Source organism: Ambystoma mexicanum, chromosome 6q (assembly GCF_040938575.1).
Source record: "Ambystoma mexicanum isolate Mex_15411 chromosome 6q, UKY_AmexF1_1, whole genome shotgun sequence".
Classification (NCBI taxonomy): Eukaryota; Metazoa; Chordata; class Amphibia; order Caudata; family Ambystomatidae; genus Ambystoma; species Ambystoma mexicanum.
This window is the reverse complement of record NC_090937.1, coordinates 110231497-110247717: the sequence shown is the minus strand read 5'-3', so window position 1 is coordinate 110247717 and position 16221 is coordinate 110231497.

The following is a 16221-nucleotide window of genomic DNA, read 5'->3' as shown; positions in this document are numbered from 1 at the left end:
CAATGTTCTTCAGGTCTGATAAAGTCAAAATACCCAAGGGTTCTAGTATAGGTTTTTGGAACGGACTTCAATAGCAAAAAACTTTTTTAATTTTGATTTTCGTGCAAATTTAAACAAACCAATTTGAAAGTCAACCTAGTTAGTTCCTAGTTAGTGCCAGTGTCTGGAGCAAATGAAAGGCCATTATTGAGCACTGAAATCTCATGTCTGGTGAGGTCACGGTCTGATAGATTTACTACTAAATTTAATTGTGCTGTTGGGCTAATCTCTTCCTCGTGTTCGATCTGGTTGGGATTCCTGGATGACCTATTTCTTCACAAAAACAAAGAGGTGATGGCTGGAAGGTTTAGAATTAATCTTAACCACTGGCAATGCTCTGGGTAACCCTCCAGACCACCGTTCTTCGCCTGCCAAGCCATTACAGAAGGGAAAGACCATATGCAAATCAGGCTTGGCCCCACCCCAAAAGGGGCAGTCCAGCCCGAACTGCTAGGCCACATCCCTTCTGCACGAGACCACAAGCATCCCCAAACATGTTTCGCCCTTGTTGGGGCTCATCAGTGAGGAGTAGCTTGGGTCTCTAGGCCCAGCAGGCACGGGACCCACGTCTGGGCATACCCGTCCCACTCGGGGTGACATAGCAAAAACAAAGAGGTGATGGCTGGAAGGTTTAGAATTAATCTTAACCACTGGCAATGCTCTGGGCAACCCTCCAGACCACCGTTCTTCGCCTGCCAAGCCATTACAGAAGGGAAAGACCATATGCAAATCAGGCTTGGCCCCACCCCAACTGGGGCCTAGAGACCCAAGCTACTCCTCACTGATGAGCCCCAACAAGGGTGAAACATGTTTGGGGATGCTTGTGGTCTCGTGCAGAAGGGATGTGACCTAGCAGTTCGGGCTGGACTTCCCCTTTTGGGGGTGGGGCCAAGCCTGATTTGCATATGGTCTTTCCCCTTCTGTAATGGCTTGGCAGGCGAAGAACGATGGTCTGGAGGGTTGCCCCGAGCAATGCCAGTGGTTAAGATTCAGTCTAAACCTTCCAGCCATCACCTCTTTGTTTTTGCTTTGTCACCCCGAGTGGGACGGGTATGCCCAGACGTGGGTCCCGTGCCTGCTGGGCCTAGAGACCCAAGCTACTCCTCACTGATGAGCCCCAACAAGGGTGAAACATGTTTGGGGATGCTTGTGGTCTCGTGCAGAAGGGATGTGACCTAGCAGTTCGGGCTGGACTTCCCCTTTTGGGGGTGGGGCCAAGCCTGATTTGCATATGGTCTTTCCCCTTCTGTAATGGCTTGGCAGGCGAAGAACGATGGTCTGGAGGGTTGCCCCGAGCAATGCCAGTGGTTAAGATTCAGTCTAAACCTTCCAGCCATCACCTCTTTGTTTTTGCTTTGTCACCCCGAGTGGGACGGGTATGCCCAGACGTGGGTCCCGTGCCTGCTGGGCCTAGAGACCCAAGCTACTCCTCACTGATGAGCCCCAACAAGGGTGAAACATGTTTGGGGATGCTTGTGGTCTCGTGCAGAAGGGATGTGACCTAGCAGTTCGGGCTGGACTTCCCCTTTTGGGGGTGGGGCCAAGCCTGATTTGCATATGGTCTTTCCCCTTCTGTAATGGCTTGGCAGGCGAAGAACGATGGTCTGGAGGGTTGCCCCGAGCAATGCCAGTGGTTAAGATTCAGTCTAAACCTTCCAGCCATCACCTCTTTGTTTTTGCTTTGTCACCCCGAGTGGGACGGGTATGCCCAGACGTGGGTCCCGTGCCTGCTGGGCCTAGAGACCCAAGCTACTCCTCACTGATGAGCCCCAACAAGGGTGAAACATGTTTGGGGATGCTTGTGGTCTCGTGCAGAAGGGATGTGACCTAGCAGTTCGGGCTGGACTTCCCCTTTTGGGGGTGGGGCCAAGCCTGATTTGCATATGGTCTTTCCCCTTCTGTAATGGCTTGGCAGGCGAAGAACGATGGTCTGGAGGGTTGCCCCGAGCAATGCCAGTGGTTAAGATTCAGTCTAAACCTTCCAGCCATCACCTCTTTGTTTTTGCTTTGTCACCCCGAGTGGGACGGGTATGCCCAGACGTGGGTCCCGTGCATGCTGGGCCTAGAGACCCAAGCTACTCCTCACTGATGAGCCCCAACAAGGGTGAAACATGTTTGGGGATGCTTGTGGTCTCGTGCAGAAGGGATGTGACCTAGCAGTTCGGGCTGGACTTCCCCTTTTGGGGGTGGGGCCAAGCCTGATTTGCATATGGTCTTTCCCCTTCTGTAATGGCTTGGCAGGCGAAGAACGATGGTCTGGAGGGTTGCCCCGAGCAATGCCAGTGGTTAAGATTCAGTCTAAACCTTCCAGCCATCACCTCTTTGTTTTTGCTCTGACCTATTTCTTCGTCAGAACTGCCTTTTCCGCTTGCATTTCCCCCCGCCAACCCCTTGTGTTGTATTGGCTGTTAGTGTAGGGGCAGTTGATGGGGTTTGGAACCTTACCTGTTTTTAATTGGGCATTCTTTGATCTCCCTTTTTGTGTCTGTGAATTTCCTCTAAAAAACTAAGTGTGGTATGTGTAATTCTTGTAATATTTTTTCTAATTCAACTGTGCAATGTTTCCTCTTTTCTTTTTACTGTTACTTATGGCAAATTGTCCTGATTTATTTTGATTCACTGGTATTTGTAACAATGTTAATGTACAGCCTTGATAACGACCAAGCTGGTCGAAACACCTTTCGGCTGTTCTACTGTCTAATGGAAAATTCAAATACAAACATATTATTTTCAACTCAAGATTCCGATTATTTTAAGACTGTGTTCATTGATTTCAAACAAGATATACTTTTTTTGCGAAGATTGTTGTTGTGTCTAGGCGACTAACTGCACAAGGAAAATTATTGGTACCAAGCGCAAACTTGTCTCGTAACATTCACATTAATAGAGCTAGAGTCAGATGCAAAACCTGTGGTGCTGCTGAGTGTAGGTGGGAAGTACCCAATTCCTAAGTGCCTCTCGCTCTAACGCAGAATGTATTGCATATATATAGATTGTTGATTGGTGTGTGTGTTTGTGTGTGTTTTATGGCACCAAGTTGGTGTGTTGTAGCACAAAGTACTAAAGACTTGAGAAACCAAACACTGCAGTCTTTTGTGCTTTGTTAGGTGAGAATCGATGAGGGAGGTGATCAAGGGGAGGGCACATTCACCACCTCCTATTTCTGATGCTTTTTTCCTGCATCCATAAATCAGAGTATATATAAAAACACGGGTTAAATCCAAATAAATTAACAGATTAATATCAAATGAATGCAGCAGGTGTACAAAAAAATCTATGCATTGATTATATTAAAAGTAATAATAATCCTGGGACTCTGTTTATGTAGGGATCACTCAGTGGATGAGGTGTTCACACAGTTGATAAGGTTTGTACCAGGTTGAAACCCTGATCCTCAATGTATCCCAGAGGCAACTGGCAGGCTTTCAACTCCCAAGCACAGCTGCCACCCAGAGTGGCAGGCTCCTAAACAACTATGTGCTTCAGATGATGGCACACTCATCTCCCACTCACGGTGTGTCTGTGGCCAGGGCCAAGACGTGAGGATGAATGTGTTCCCACTACCATTGAAAGGAAAGGAACCACATAGTGGTGAAACGTTAAGCCACCTATTGAAATGCTGTGCACAACAAATATCATAGATACTTAGGGGCCAAAATGAGGTTGAAATGTGCATAAAAAGTAGGAATTTCTGCAGACAAATTAAGTCATGCAAATAAACATTGCTGGCAGGTACAGTTAAAGTAGGTATTCAGATATCAGACCCTAAAAACCGGACTAAACCATAGTATGATGTGTTATAATGCTAACAGGTAACAAATCAGACAGACATAATAGGGCAGTAAAAAGCATATGCAGAAAAGTGAGGTACTTTGATGATTGTAACCAATGGGCATAATTGATTTTGAATATGAAACCCTCCAAGGCCACCAAAGATTTTTTTGAATTTCAGAAAAAAAAATGACTTCTCATATGAATACCCTGGTGATTTAAACAAAGGCCACTAGTGCAATTTATTTATTTATTTATTTTTACTGCATTTGTTTCAACAATGGTGTTATGTGACTGAATATCCTCAAAGAACAAATTTAACAAGCACATGGAGCACTATCCTTGTGGAGTCCATGATGGAATTGGTAATTCCGGGAAACTACTCGACCAGCATACAGTAGTGTGAATGAGGTATATTTTCTGAATCTATTGAATGGAAGGAAGACGTAGATCAGCAGACGAAGCAGGTTTTTGGGTGTGAGTGGGCATGGATGAATGGGAGTCAGTCAAGAAACCAAAATATTTAAGATAGAAGGCAACTGGAGGAGTGACAACCCCTCTGAACTCTTGAATCCAGCGCACAGCAGGAAAGGAGATGAACCCTTCAAAATAGAAATGTTAACTTTTATGAAATGGTTAGCCACCAAACTCCTGATTCCTGTATGGTAGTGTTTCAGCACCTGAAGATCTACCACTTCTGAAATCGGTGGGTGCAGGTGGGGATCGCCCATGTACTGGTGTTCAGATTTTCTATAACCCCTGATATAGGGGGGGCATGAACTTGATACACCCTCCATCCTAAAAGTAATAATCCTGACAGGCCAATTAAAAGGAAAATCAAAACAAACTAAAACCCCACACATCAACCTGGATATGCTATATGCTCAGCACATGTACACAGTCAATCCTATGAAAGGCTGCAGTGATATCTAATTTTATAAGAATTCATGGGTTATGCAATTAGACACAGGGAACCTCTCGTAAAATACCGAAAAGATGGCAATCAAGTTACTGAGGCTAGGTTGAAAGAAAGCTTGGTTTTAAGTGAGAAGGTCCACACCAAGTATTTCCTGTTTTGATGAAGAGGAACTTAATGACCCATTTTCGTTCCCTAAAATGGTAGGGCAGTGAGAATATACGTGATTATTCTGTATACAAACATTTCAAAGACAAAATGTCAAATTTGAAATGTTTGCATTCGAAATAAGCACCCCACAGCTAAATGGCCTTTATAGACCCCGCTCCCCCACCCCCTTACTTACCTTGTGGCGGCACACTTCGCTGTGTGCCGCTGAATCCCTGCAGCGCCAGTTCCCTTCACTTTGGTTGATGGGAAACAGCGATGCAGGATCCTTGTCTTTCAAAAACTTTGTTGTTTTGGATGCGTGGGACACCGCTGCCATCCCCAATTCCATTATAGCGAAAAAGGGTGTGTGGGATACCTTGCAAACTGTCTCTTCCATTGTACGCTATAATGAAAACCGAATGGTTGAAATGTTTGGCATTTTCGGCTGTGCGTAATGTTGATACAGCCGTAATCCGATCATTTCACCTATTTGTTTTTTTATAACAATATTTAAGCGTAGTCCCGGGCAGTGATACAGCATCTGCTATATGCAAGAGGCATTAAGTCAAAGCCGTCACCAGGGGGGGGGAGCAGGAAGGGCCAACTGCCCTGGGCCTTGCACTTGGGAGGGGCCGTGCAGCACCCTCTCCTACAGCCCCTGCCTTCACCCAGTTGCTCTACCTCTCGCCTGTCTTCTTCTGACTCAGCATTCTGCTGAGTCTTCTGCCGAGTCTGCTGAACTTTTCTTCTGTTCAATGCAGCGCTTGATCTGCCGATGTGGGCCAGCCTCCCCTCACTCACACTGGTTTCAAAACGGAGGCTGTTTGTTCGATATCATCACCCGTGATGCAGACTGGGGAGGCCACGCTTTTTCCCAGCCCCTGGTGCAGAACAAAGGTGCTTATCCCCGCTGCTGCCAGGACCACAGAAACGTCTGCAGCCCTCATCAAGGTTATTGAGGGAGGTTCTGGCGTTCACAGCATTTCCAGCTGTGAACTTTGGGAATGGTGATTATTTGTTAACTGTAAATCCTTCTTCTGCCCGACCAGTCTGATTGTGTTTATTCTGACAAAAAAAAAAGAGAGCATATGATACAACCAGCAGAAAAGAATGTGAGCGGGTTTTATTTTGACTTTTATTTTGACAAAATGAAAACACTGCAATGGCACCATAGGGCCAGTATTTAAGCCCGACGTGTACATGTCCTGTTGCAACAGCCTATGCTCATATGTGCCATTGCAACATAGTCATACTTTTTAGCTAACAGCACTGCATGAATAACAATAACCACACGAACAGTACAAATTAAAGTTCACACTGCAATGTCCTTTTGATTTTAAGGCCAAGACACTTGTTTTTCTTATAGGGCACTGCTTTTTTATACAATGCTTTTTTTAACTCAAGGCAGGCAGTTCTCAAGAATGCAGACACATGCTTCCTCAATATTAATCACCAAAGTGGAAGACTATGGCATCCTTTTTAGTTTTAGCTATTAGTTGTGCAACCCATTGCATTACAGTACAGATAGGGGTAAAAGGTACATTTACAATGGTAAGATGTGAACATTAGTTCATGATTCAACTGCTTATGAGAAATGGCGGTTTTAGCCTAATATTGTCCCTTAACGGATACATTTTCTCATAAAAGTTTTTCTAACAAACTCTTAACATCTATGGTATGATAATGTTTATTTATAAAGCGCCTAGGCAAAGGCAGTGTTTCAAAGCGCTCAAGGAGGGAGGGAACATGGGTGGGGGCAACAGTTGCTCAGAGCTCTTGAAAATTTAAGACGATAACGGTCTGCAAAAGGCAGAGGAAGTGAGTATGATATATTTAAGAATTTAGATACAGCAAATAGGCCTGATGGCGATTCTGTGTTTTTTTCAAGTGCACGCTAAGGGGTGAAGACAAGGGGGAAAAGACAGGCGATCTACAGGCAGGGCTGTGTTCAGATCAAGCAAGTGCAGGAAGGGTAAGGAACGGGTGGGGCGGGGGGGCAAGTGCACCCAGTTGGTCGAGGCTGGGGTAAGTGCGGAGAGAGAGCATTTTTTTCCTCTTTTCCCAAGTGCCGTGAAGGGGTTAGGTGAAGGGCCCTAAGGCAAGTGCATAGACGGCTGGTGGGGGTGCCGGGGAAATCAGAGTTTTAGAGCTTCAGTTTGGCTCTTTAAAATATTTAATGTGGGAAAAGTGTCTATGACCTGTTTGAACTATGACTGGTGTTTCCAAGCCTTTCTTAAGTTCAATGTAGTGAAACAAAGTGCATGCCACATTAACATAGCACCCTGTAGCAGACTTGTAGAGAAGTACACAACCTAAATAGTCCTGGCAGCAAAACATAAACTGCAAGTTGAAAATTGCCTTTTCAGTGGGATTGCGGTTGTGGGTCTCTGCTGAATTGTACCACTACTTTGCTCTTCCCACTGGGTTTCTGCAGAGAGGTGTTTGTCAACCGTGAAGAATTGAGGTGCCATGAGAGTTGTGTGATAGACAATTGTGGTTTTAATTGTGTCCCTTCAATTCACAGTTATTTTGCCTGGCATCCTGGTGTCTCCATACTGTGCATAATGCAGAGTGTGTAAGATAAAGCTGCCATGGGAGGATCCAAGATATTTACTATTTATATTCAGGATGATATTGCCACCATTAAACATCCTCTGGATTTTGATGAAATGCCAGTGTCTCCTACTTTATTAGAGCAATTGTGTAACCAGATGTAGTGATAGAGCCCCATGGTTGAAATTATTTGCACTACTAGGAAGTCATCAATGTAAAAGAAGAGGACACACTATTCTAGACTTTACATGGGCATATGGAGATGTGTTCAGATGACACAATGCCATCTTGGATCTTGTGCAATGAGTGCGAAGCATCTAAGATGCCCAATGATATTTAAATAATTTTAAGATCAGGACTCAAAGACATTCATGGCAGATATCAGCTTCATTTGAGGTGATATAACATTATAGGGCAAGTTGGGCCCCCGGCACGCTGTGTCAGTATGTCAAGTGTTATGTGGTCATATTTGAGTGGGGTAGCTGCACCACAAGTAGACCTCATCATTTCCAGCACAAGCAATGACATTCTCCTTCTCATGGGCAGCCTGTCCATAGTGGGTGACGAGGCGTTGACCCGTCCCCGTTGTGTATGAGCCAAGCCAGCACAGTGAAAACACTGAGCACTCCCCCAGCTGAAGCAAGCAGCTGAAGGGGTGCTCCTGGGCTGGTTTTAAGTGAGTTGTCAGAGGGAAATGTAGTTTCCCATTGACAGTTCGGTAGTAACCCATTGTGGATGCCCAATGAGACAAGCAAGGCAGAGGGTGAATTGATTCCCCGACCTTGTATGGCCCATTGCATATGCAGGCTGCAGTGCTGCAGACCTGAGTGTGTGTAGGGCACTCATGCACCTCCTCACATTTTCTGGGCCGGAGGAGCATCTTGATCAAAGTTCTCTGGCTCCAATGTCCATATGTTGCAGGCACTAGGAAGCACTCTCTGCATCCTGGTTTTCGTTGTATAAAGTGCAGGAGCTAGAGGGCCTTCATCTCTAGATAAGATGACCAGAATCTGGAGTCGGGCCGCAGGTAAGAAAACAAAACACATTTTTGTGTATGCAAGTGTTTGTTAGGGTGTGTGTGAATGAGCAAATGTATGTTGTCTGGGTGCATGTATTTATGTGAGTGTGTATGACTGCTGTGTGGATGCGCAGGGAGGGTGATTGTGAAAGTGAATGAACAATGAATGCTGTGTAAATGCAGATGCATGTGAGTGTGACTGGAGAGTGAACAAATAATAAATGATGCTGCATGCATGCTCATGTGTGTGTGAGTGTCAATCTGAGAATGAATGAAGAATGGATGGTGCTGTATGAATGCTGATGTGTATGTGCGAATGCAAGAATGATAAAGAATGTATGATGCTGTATGAATGCTGATGCGTGTGAATGCTGGCAGTACTTGCTGGTAATCTTTGTTACTCCTGGTCCTACTCTTTCTCGTCTCAGTACTTACTTGTGAGGTAGCCTTTCCTCACAAGTAAGTACTGGGACAAGGGAGAGGGATGTGAAGGTAATGCTGAGATGACTTTCTAGTAATCGTCCTTAATCCTAATCATAATATCACTTGTATGGCAGGTTATCTCAAAGGTAAGTACTTTAACCAGGAAGAGGGATATGGACATAATGTGGGTGTGAATAAAGAATGACTGATACTTAAGAAGGCTGTTGTCTGTGTGTGAATGGAGAGTGAATGAAGCATGAAGGATGTCATATCAATGATGATGCACGTGTGAATGTGAGATTGAATGAAGAGTGAGTGAAGAATGGATGCCATATGAATCCTGATGTCTGTGTCTGAATGGAGAGTGAATGAAGAATGAATGACACCATATGAATGCTGATGCATGTGTGTTTGTGTGTGTGTATGGGGAGATAATGGATGTAATGGATGATGGTGTATGAATGCTAATGAATGTGTGTGAATTCTGGCATTACTTACTAGTAAACATCATTACTCATCTGCATGCTCCTCTTCTTCCCAGTGCTTACCTGTGAGGTAAGGTTATCTCACAAGTAAGTAATGGGATGAGGAAGGGGGACATGGAGGTAATCTGAGAGTGAATGAAGAGTGAATGATGCTTTAGGAATTCTATTGCATGTGTGAGAATGCAAGAGTAAATGAAGAATGGATGCCATAGGAATGCTGATGTGTCTGTGCGAGTGACAAATTAATGAAGCATGAATGATGGCGTATGAATACGAATGCATGTGTGTGAAAGCAAAGTGAATGAAGAATGAAGAATGCCACATGAATGCGGATGTGTGTGTGTATGTGGAGCATGAATAGAGAATGAATGCTGTATGAATGCTGGTGTGTATGTATGAATGGACAATGAAGGAAGAATAAAGGATGCCATATGAATGCTCATGCGTGTGTCTGAATGTGAGAGTGAAAGAACAATGAATGCCGAATGAACGCTGATATGTGTCTATGTATGGAGATTGAATGATAAATGAATGATGCCGTATGAATGTTGATGCACGTGTGTGAATAAAGAGAAAAAAGAATGAATGATTCTGTAAGAAAGCTGATTTGTGTATGTGTGACTGTAGAGTGAATGAAGAATGTCATTTGAGTGTTGATGTGTGTGTGTGTATGGAGAGTGAATGAAGAATGAATGTTGTATAAATGCTGAGGTGTGTGTGTGTGTTTGTGTCAATATAGTGTTTATGAAGAATGATTGGTGAAGTATTTGTGTTGATGTGTGTGTCTGAATATGAGAGTAGATGAATAATCAATGATGCTGTATACATGTTGGTGCATGTTTGTAAATTTAAGGGAGTATGAAGAATTATTGCTGTTTGAATTATCATTGGTGATTGGAGATTAATGTGTGCCAGATGGGCAGCAGGCCTCTAATTGTGGCAATGAAGACTTAGAGGGTAGGGCAGCAGGCAGGAGGACTTTTATTTGTATTATTGAGGTGAATATGTGTCCAAATTGGAAACACCAAATTGGTGTCTCCAGTTTTGACAAATATTCACAGTGGCCTGACATTTCCTTTACTCTGCAAAAAGGGGGAGGCAATATATTGGCACTGGCACACAAGGGTGGGCCCAGTCTAGAGATGTTGCTTTACTGTGTTATGGTCTTTTTTACTGGACATCAAGGGTGAAGGCAGCAAAATGATTGTTTCTATGTGATACTATTCCACACTGGGGGGTACACTCAGCATATTTCTATACTGAGGCATGGCATTATTTACTGGCCATCAGGGATGAAGGTATCATGAGAGTCTCCATACATGAAATTGACGCACATTGGGTTCTACATTAAAGACAACTTGTCACTATGGCATGCATAATATTCTTTCTGGGCATCAGGGGTGAAGGCAGTTTGATGATTGTTCCTGTATGGTATTGGCCCACATTGAGGGGTCCAGTCTAGACACATGTACTTACAGTGGCATGGCATTTGCTACTGGTAAATCCATTGGTCTCACAACGGCTAATCCCACATGGGGGATTCACAGCCTTCCTATTTTTTGGGTACTCAACGTGCTATATACAAAAGGAAGGATATATGGGAATGTATGAGAAGACTAGGGCCCCAGGAAGTTTAATTCCACACTTTGCCCTACTGAAAAATCACACAAGAAGAAGTTATCAACGCCCCTGATGAATGCCCATCTATTAATGTTGCTGTTGGGACAGAAACTTGTACAAGTCAGGCTATGTTTTATAATAGAATTTTTCACAAATGTACACATTGAAGTGATTGTAAACCATGATGGATTGAGATACTAAGATCCTCTCCACTATTGACTATATGTGTATACCTAAGTGCATTATTGTGGATGGTATTTTTTACATCGTTTTTTACATTCATTTTAGTGTTTTATGTGTGTGATATGTATAATAAAATTCTGAATATTTACATACGTATGTTTTATAACGAGTATTAGGTAAAGGTCCATATGTTTCATATCCTTCCTTTTGTATATAGCATGCACTGGTAAAGCCATCAGGAGTATATGTGTCCATGGTAACACTGGCATATATTGATGCAGCCTTCATGTACATGTATGGGCACATATGAATATGTTTTTTTATACTTGTATATATTGTGTGCAAAGGCATCAGGAAATGAGGAGCTGGAAAATGCACCTGTGCAATGCTGGTGACCTCTATTGAATATTTTTCTTGTATTACCCTAAGCAACGTTTTGCAGACTGTTGCTTTTTACCCAGTTTTTTACAGAATGTGTGCTAAAAATTCACGATTTTAAAGCAATATTTAAAAAAGAATCTCATGGAAACCCATCAAGCCCACCTTGCTTCAGGCTACCTCACTACACTTGGTTGCTGAGACATATTCCTGTAAACATTGACACCTCTCCAATTAAAACAGCATTAGGCACCACTATTCGTCCCCCTTACTCCCTCTCCTCCTCATTCAACTCTCCCTAATGTCTGCTCTGTCCTAATGAGATGATGCAGTAGCACAATCCCCAAGAATCAGCTATGGATGCCACTGTCCTTTTATACTCTCATCCAAGTTTAGACTGGAGCAAGTGTTGAAAGATATTTCTCAGGGCCAATCAGTTGCTCCTTTATTTGTGACCACTGCCCCAGTTCAGGATTGAACCAAGTACTGATGCACATTTTGCTGGGCAATTGATTTGCTCATTTGTGGCAAAGCAACATTTTATTTATTTTCTACCACAGTGGATGGGTGTTTCCACACTTTCTTTAGGTGTTTCTATGGATGCACCCTGCATGTGTGTTTGAGGATGGTGCTTTGCCTGGGTTTTACCCTCTTCCAGGTTTATGTGAGATTTATTAAGCGTGGATTGCTCCTTCTGTTGCTCCTAAACATCTCTGATTTGCATCCTATAGTAAATAACCTCTACTGTATATTTTACATAAGCAAGGTATGACTGCCTATATTGTTTCCCTTCACATCTTTCCCTTTCATGGAAACACATTTCCTGTGAATCAGCTCCACAGTGTTTCCTTTCATAAAGCAACTCTTTCCATAAATGCCAAATCACCATTTGAAGTGGTGAATGTTTTATGTTAGTAAGAAATTAATTTTTTCCCAAACAGAACTTGCACTGCTTCTGCCTTTCAGAAACCTATCAGAAACCCATATCAACTGTATCTCCACTGCCAAAGACCAGATTTGCTAAACATTCAAGAATGGAAGAACACAGTGATACAATTACTGTTCCAATCAATAAATGCAGCGCTCCAGCATGTTTTGTTGTCTATCGGACTCTCTCCTTCTCCTTCACACACCGTCAACAATCATAGCAAGCATCTCGCCCTGGACATTTCCTCTGCTGGCCAGGTTTATTAGGTGTTGTGCTCCTGTTTGTTTACCTGATTTTTCTCAAGCGACATGCTTATTTCACAGAGATTTGATAATGGCAGAAGCAACAACTTGAGTCCTGTAGTATAATTTATAGTGCTTTGTAGTATAGAGCCTTGAAGTATAGCGTATAACTGAATGTGATAGCATTCAATTGCCAGCAATAATGTGGCACACACATATAGTCATCTTTATGTTGCCAATATAACAGGTGAATATATGGTTGGAGGCATGCAAGGTATGGAATTCATAATGCTGCCAGAAAGCCCAATATAAAGTTACAGAGAGTCAATATGCATATATTTTTTTCTTCTTTTCTTTTCATTGAAATGCATCATACACAGGAGACTACATTAATTATCTAGCTAACTGACTTAATTAACTAGTACTAATCACTAGTGCTAACTCATTAACATTATAATGTAATCTCTATGTGAGAAATGAGGTGGAATTACATGTTCTAAAATTCATTTTCAAACGGCACCAGGATATTTTTTTTTCTTTCTGTTCACTGTGTTTGCAGCAAGCAGAATATGCATGCCAGGAAATGATTTTAGTTACAGTCTCTTATTGTAGAAATGGGCTATTGTGTGGAAGGAAGGGTGAAGAAGTCTTTTTAATTTGATTGGTGCAAAGTATCTGCAGTGGCCCCACGTAAGCAGAGTGGGACAGTGCAGAGTTCTGCTGGAGAAAGTCTGACAGAAAAAGTTCAGGTCGCTTTTACTGAGCTGCCGAGACGGAGGATCTGAGACTGGGCTGTGAGACAGACGTGCCCAGTCTCACTTTGCACCCGCTTGAGAATTCCATGTTCTCGCTGTGCACTTCAAACCTTCAAGATTACAAAGGCAACCCTGGGCCCATTCATCGGAGGCGAGAGAAGTGAGGTTGTGTGTGGGAGAGAACTAAAGATAATTGGTCAATATCCAATGTGAATTGAGGTTACTGTGTGCTGTTGTACAAACGACCTTATAAAAATATCAGGCAGGCAGAGTAGCCAAAGGGAATCCCCTGCATTTAATTGCCATGTTATAATGTTACAAAGTGAATTTTGTTCTGTCGCTGTATTTTTTTTTCTCTTCTTTTTGTTACAGACAATGCGGTAATACAAATGGTAAGATGTTTACTTTGAAATGCAACTGTTTATGATACAAATGATATATACACAGATCGTGTAGAGTGTTTTTGTTTTTGTCTTTTCTTGGTGCATTTGGAATAATACCTTATGAAATGGAGAAGATTTTTAGGTAATAAATGTTTCATGTTTCCCATGCAGATGGAGTAGTGATAAATAGTTGTATGCATGTGTTCACCCAGTGCATGGTGTTTGGGTGAAATCTAATACAAAATATAGATTACTGGGGGTCCATGAACCAGTAATGAGGCCTACGGAAGCATAGTTCACTGATGTATATAAATCAGTGATGACACCACTGGTTATTGATAATACTCTATGGGCCTCATTACACGGAAGGCGGTAATGGTTAACGGCCACCGTTAATGGCAACGGTGACCGTTAACCATTACCGCCTTACTACGAGGTCCCTTAGCGGGTTGGTGCTTTAACGCCTGCCTTTTGCAGGCGTTAAAAACCAACCCGCTAAGGGACCTCGGAGCTAATTACGGCACCGCAAAATTGCGGTGCCGTAATTAGCGCCTTCCCCATTCCCATAGAGCCCTATGGGGCAGAAATGGGAATGGGGAAGGGCAATGGCGGAAGGGGGATTTACCGCCCCACCAACCTTGGAATGGGGCGGTAAATCCCCTTTCCGCCAAGGCGGTGCCGGTAATTTACCGGCATGGTCCAGGGTGCTAATAGCACCCTGGATCACCGCCTTCCGTGTAATGAGGCCCTATGTGTGAAATTGTGGTGTCTCTGTATATATGTCCAAGGGTCTCTATAGATCACAAGAACATTATAAGGATAAGGAAGGTTTTGTGTATGTTGGGTCCTAAATAAAACAGAAAAATGATGCTCACCACTAAATTACCAACAATAGGGTATACTACTAAACTATCCCATATAGTATAATAAGACATGGTCACTGAAAGGAGGTAAGGCCAAACCCAATCTAAATGCCAGGATAAGTCATCACCAAATTACCACTCTTCTTTGCTGGTAAGAAAATACCGCCAGACCCCAAATCTATACAAAATATCCAACAGTCCAGAATGCCTTAGTAATGCCTTGTCTGAAGTTATGCTGGCTCTTTCGGCGGTCTACTAGTTACTGGTCCCCAAATGCAATCTCTCAGTATAAAGCACCGTTCCTTCAACAGTCCAAGCCCTCTGTTTGTCACCTCCAAGTTAAATGAGTATTCTCAAGCCGTAAACAGCTGGTCTTTCGCAAACATGTTAATCTCCACTTGTCTGGATCCATTCGGACTATCACAGACTTCATCCGGAGATGAGCCATTAAACCATGAGCCAGCACCCTATCCCGGGTCACCATACCACTCGCTCGAATGCATTCCCCACGACAACCCTCTTGCCTTGAGAAAGACTTCGGTTGAAACGCGCGTTGGCTGTGTTTTCTTTTGTTTCACCATTCGGGCACAGTGTGCCTCAAGTGTTATGTTGCACCTGAACCGATAAATATCAATGCACAACCATAATCAAGACTTAAGTGTGAATGCCTACTGACAGTACTGGAGCACCAACTCCCTCCCAGCGCCAGTAACTAACAAGGTTTTGTCACCCCACCAAGATTTTCAAACCTCCCGGGAACCCTGGAGTTTGGCTCCCCAACGACACCATGTGCTAGGCTGCAGGCCAAACACCTACCAGAGACAACTTGTTGCGCAGGGGACCAGCTTGTCCCAACACAAAACTCCTTACCCCTTGCAATCATGTTAATCTCTACTCCTGTCCTTTGAAATTAGTTGACGGAGGATGTGCTTTAGTTGTTCTTGCATCACAGCTCTGGAATCACCTCATCTCTGATATTTGATACACCCCTGACCACCTTTCATTGTCAGGGCTTTGAACACATGGCATTTGCAGAAACACTGCTTCTTCTACTCGGTTCCACCCCACATGTGTGCAGAGTGCCAAGAGACCACACAGATGGTGAATGTCATATCCAAGAGGTGCTTGTTTAAATATATTGGGCCTCATTACACGTTGTCCGGTAAGGGAATACCGTTACCGGTAACGAAATACCGGCAATGTTATTTTCCCAAGCCGATCACGGCCCGGACCCACCGCTATTAGCGCACCCGTAAAGTACGGTGCCACTAATAGCGGCGGTGCCGTGTGCGCGCGACCCCCACACCGTAAATAGCGCCATGGCGCTAGTAGCACGCAATCACAACCCATGTGTACATGGCAATACCGGCATCCCAAAGACCCAAAAAGCAGTTACCGGCATGGCGCTATTAACAGCATCGAAAACCACAAGTTAACAGACCTGAGCAGTGTTCCCATCTGCCACAGGTGGACACAATCAGCACAGGTGGAGGCAATGGAGACAGGCAGTACTA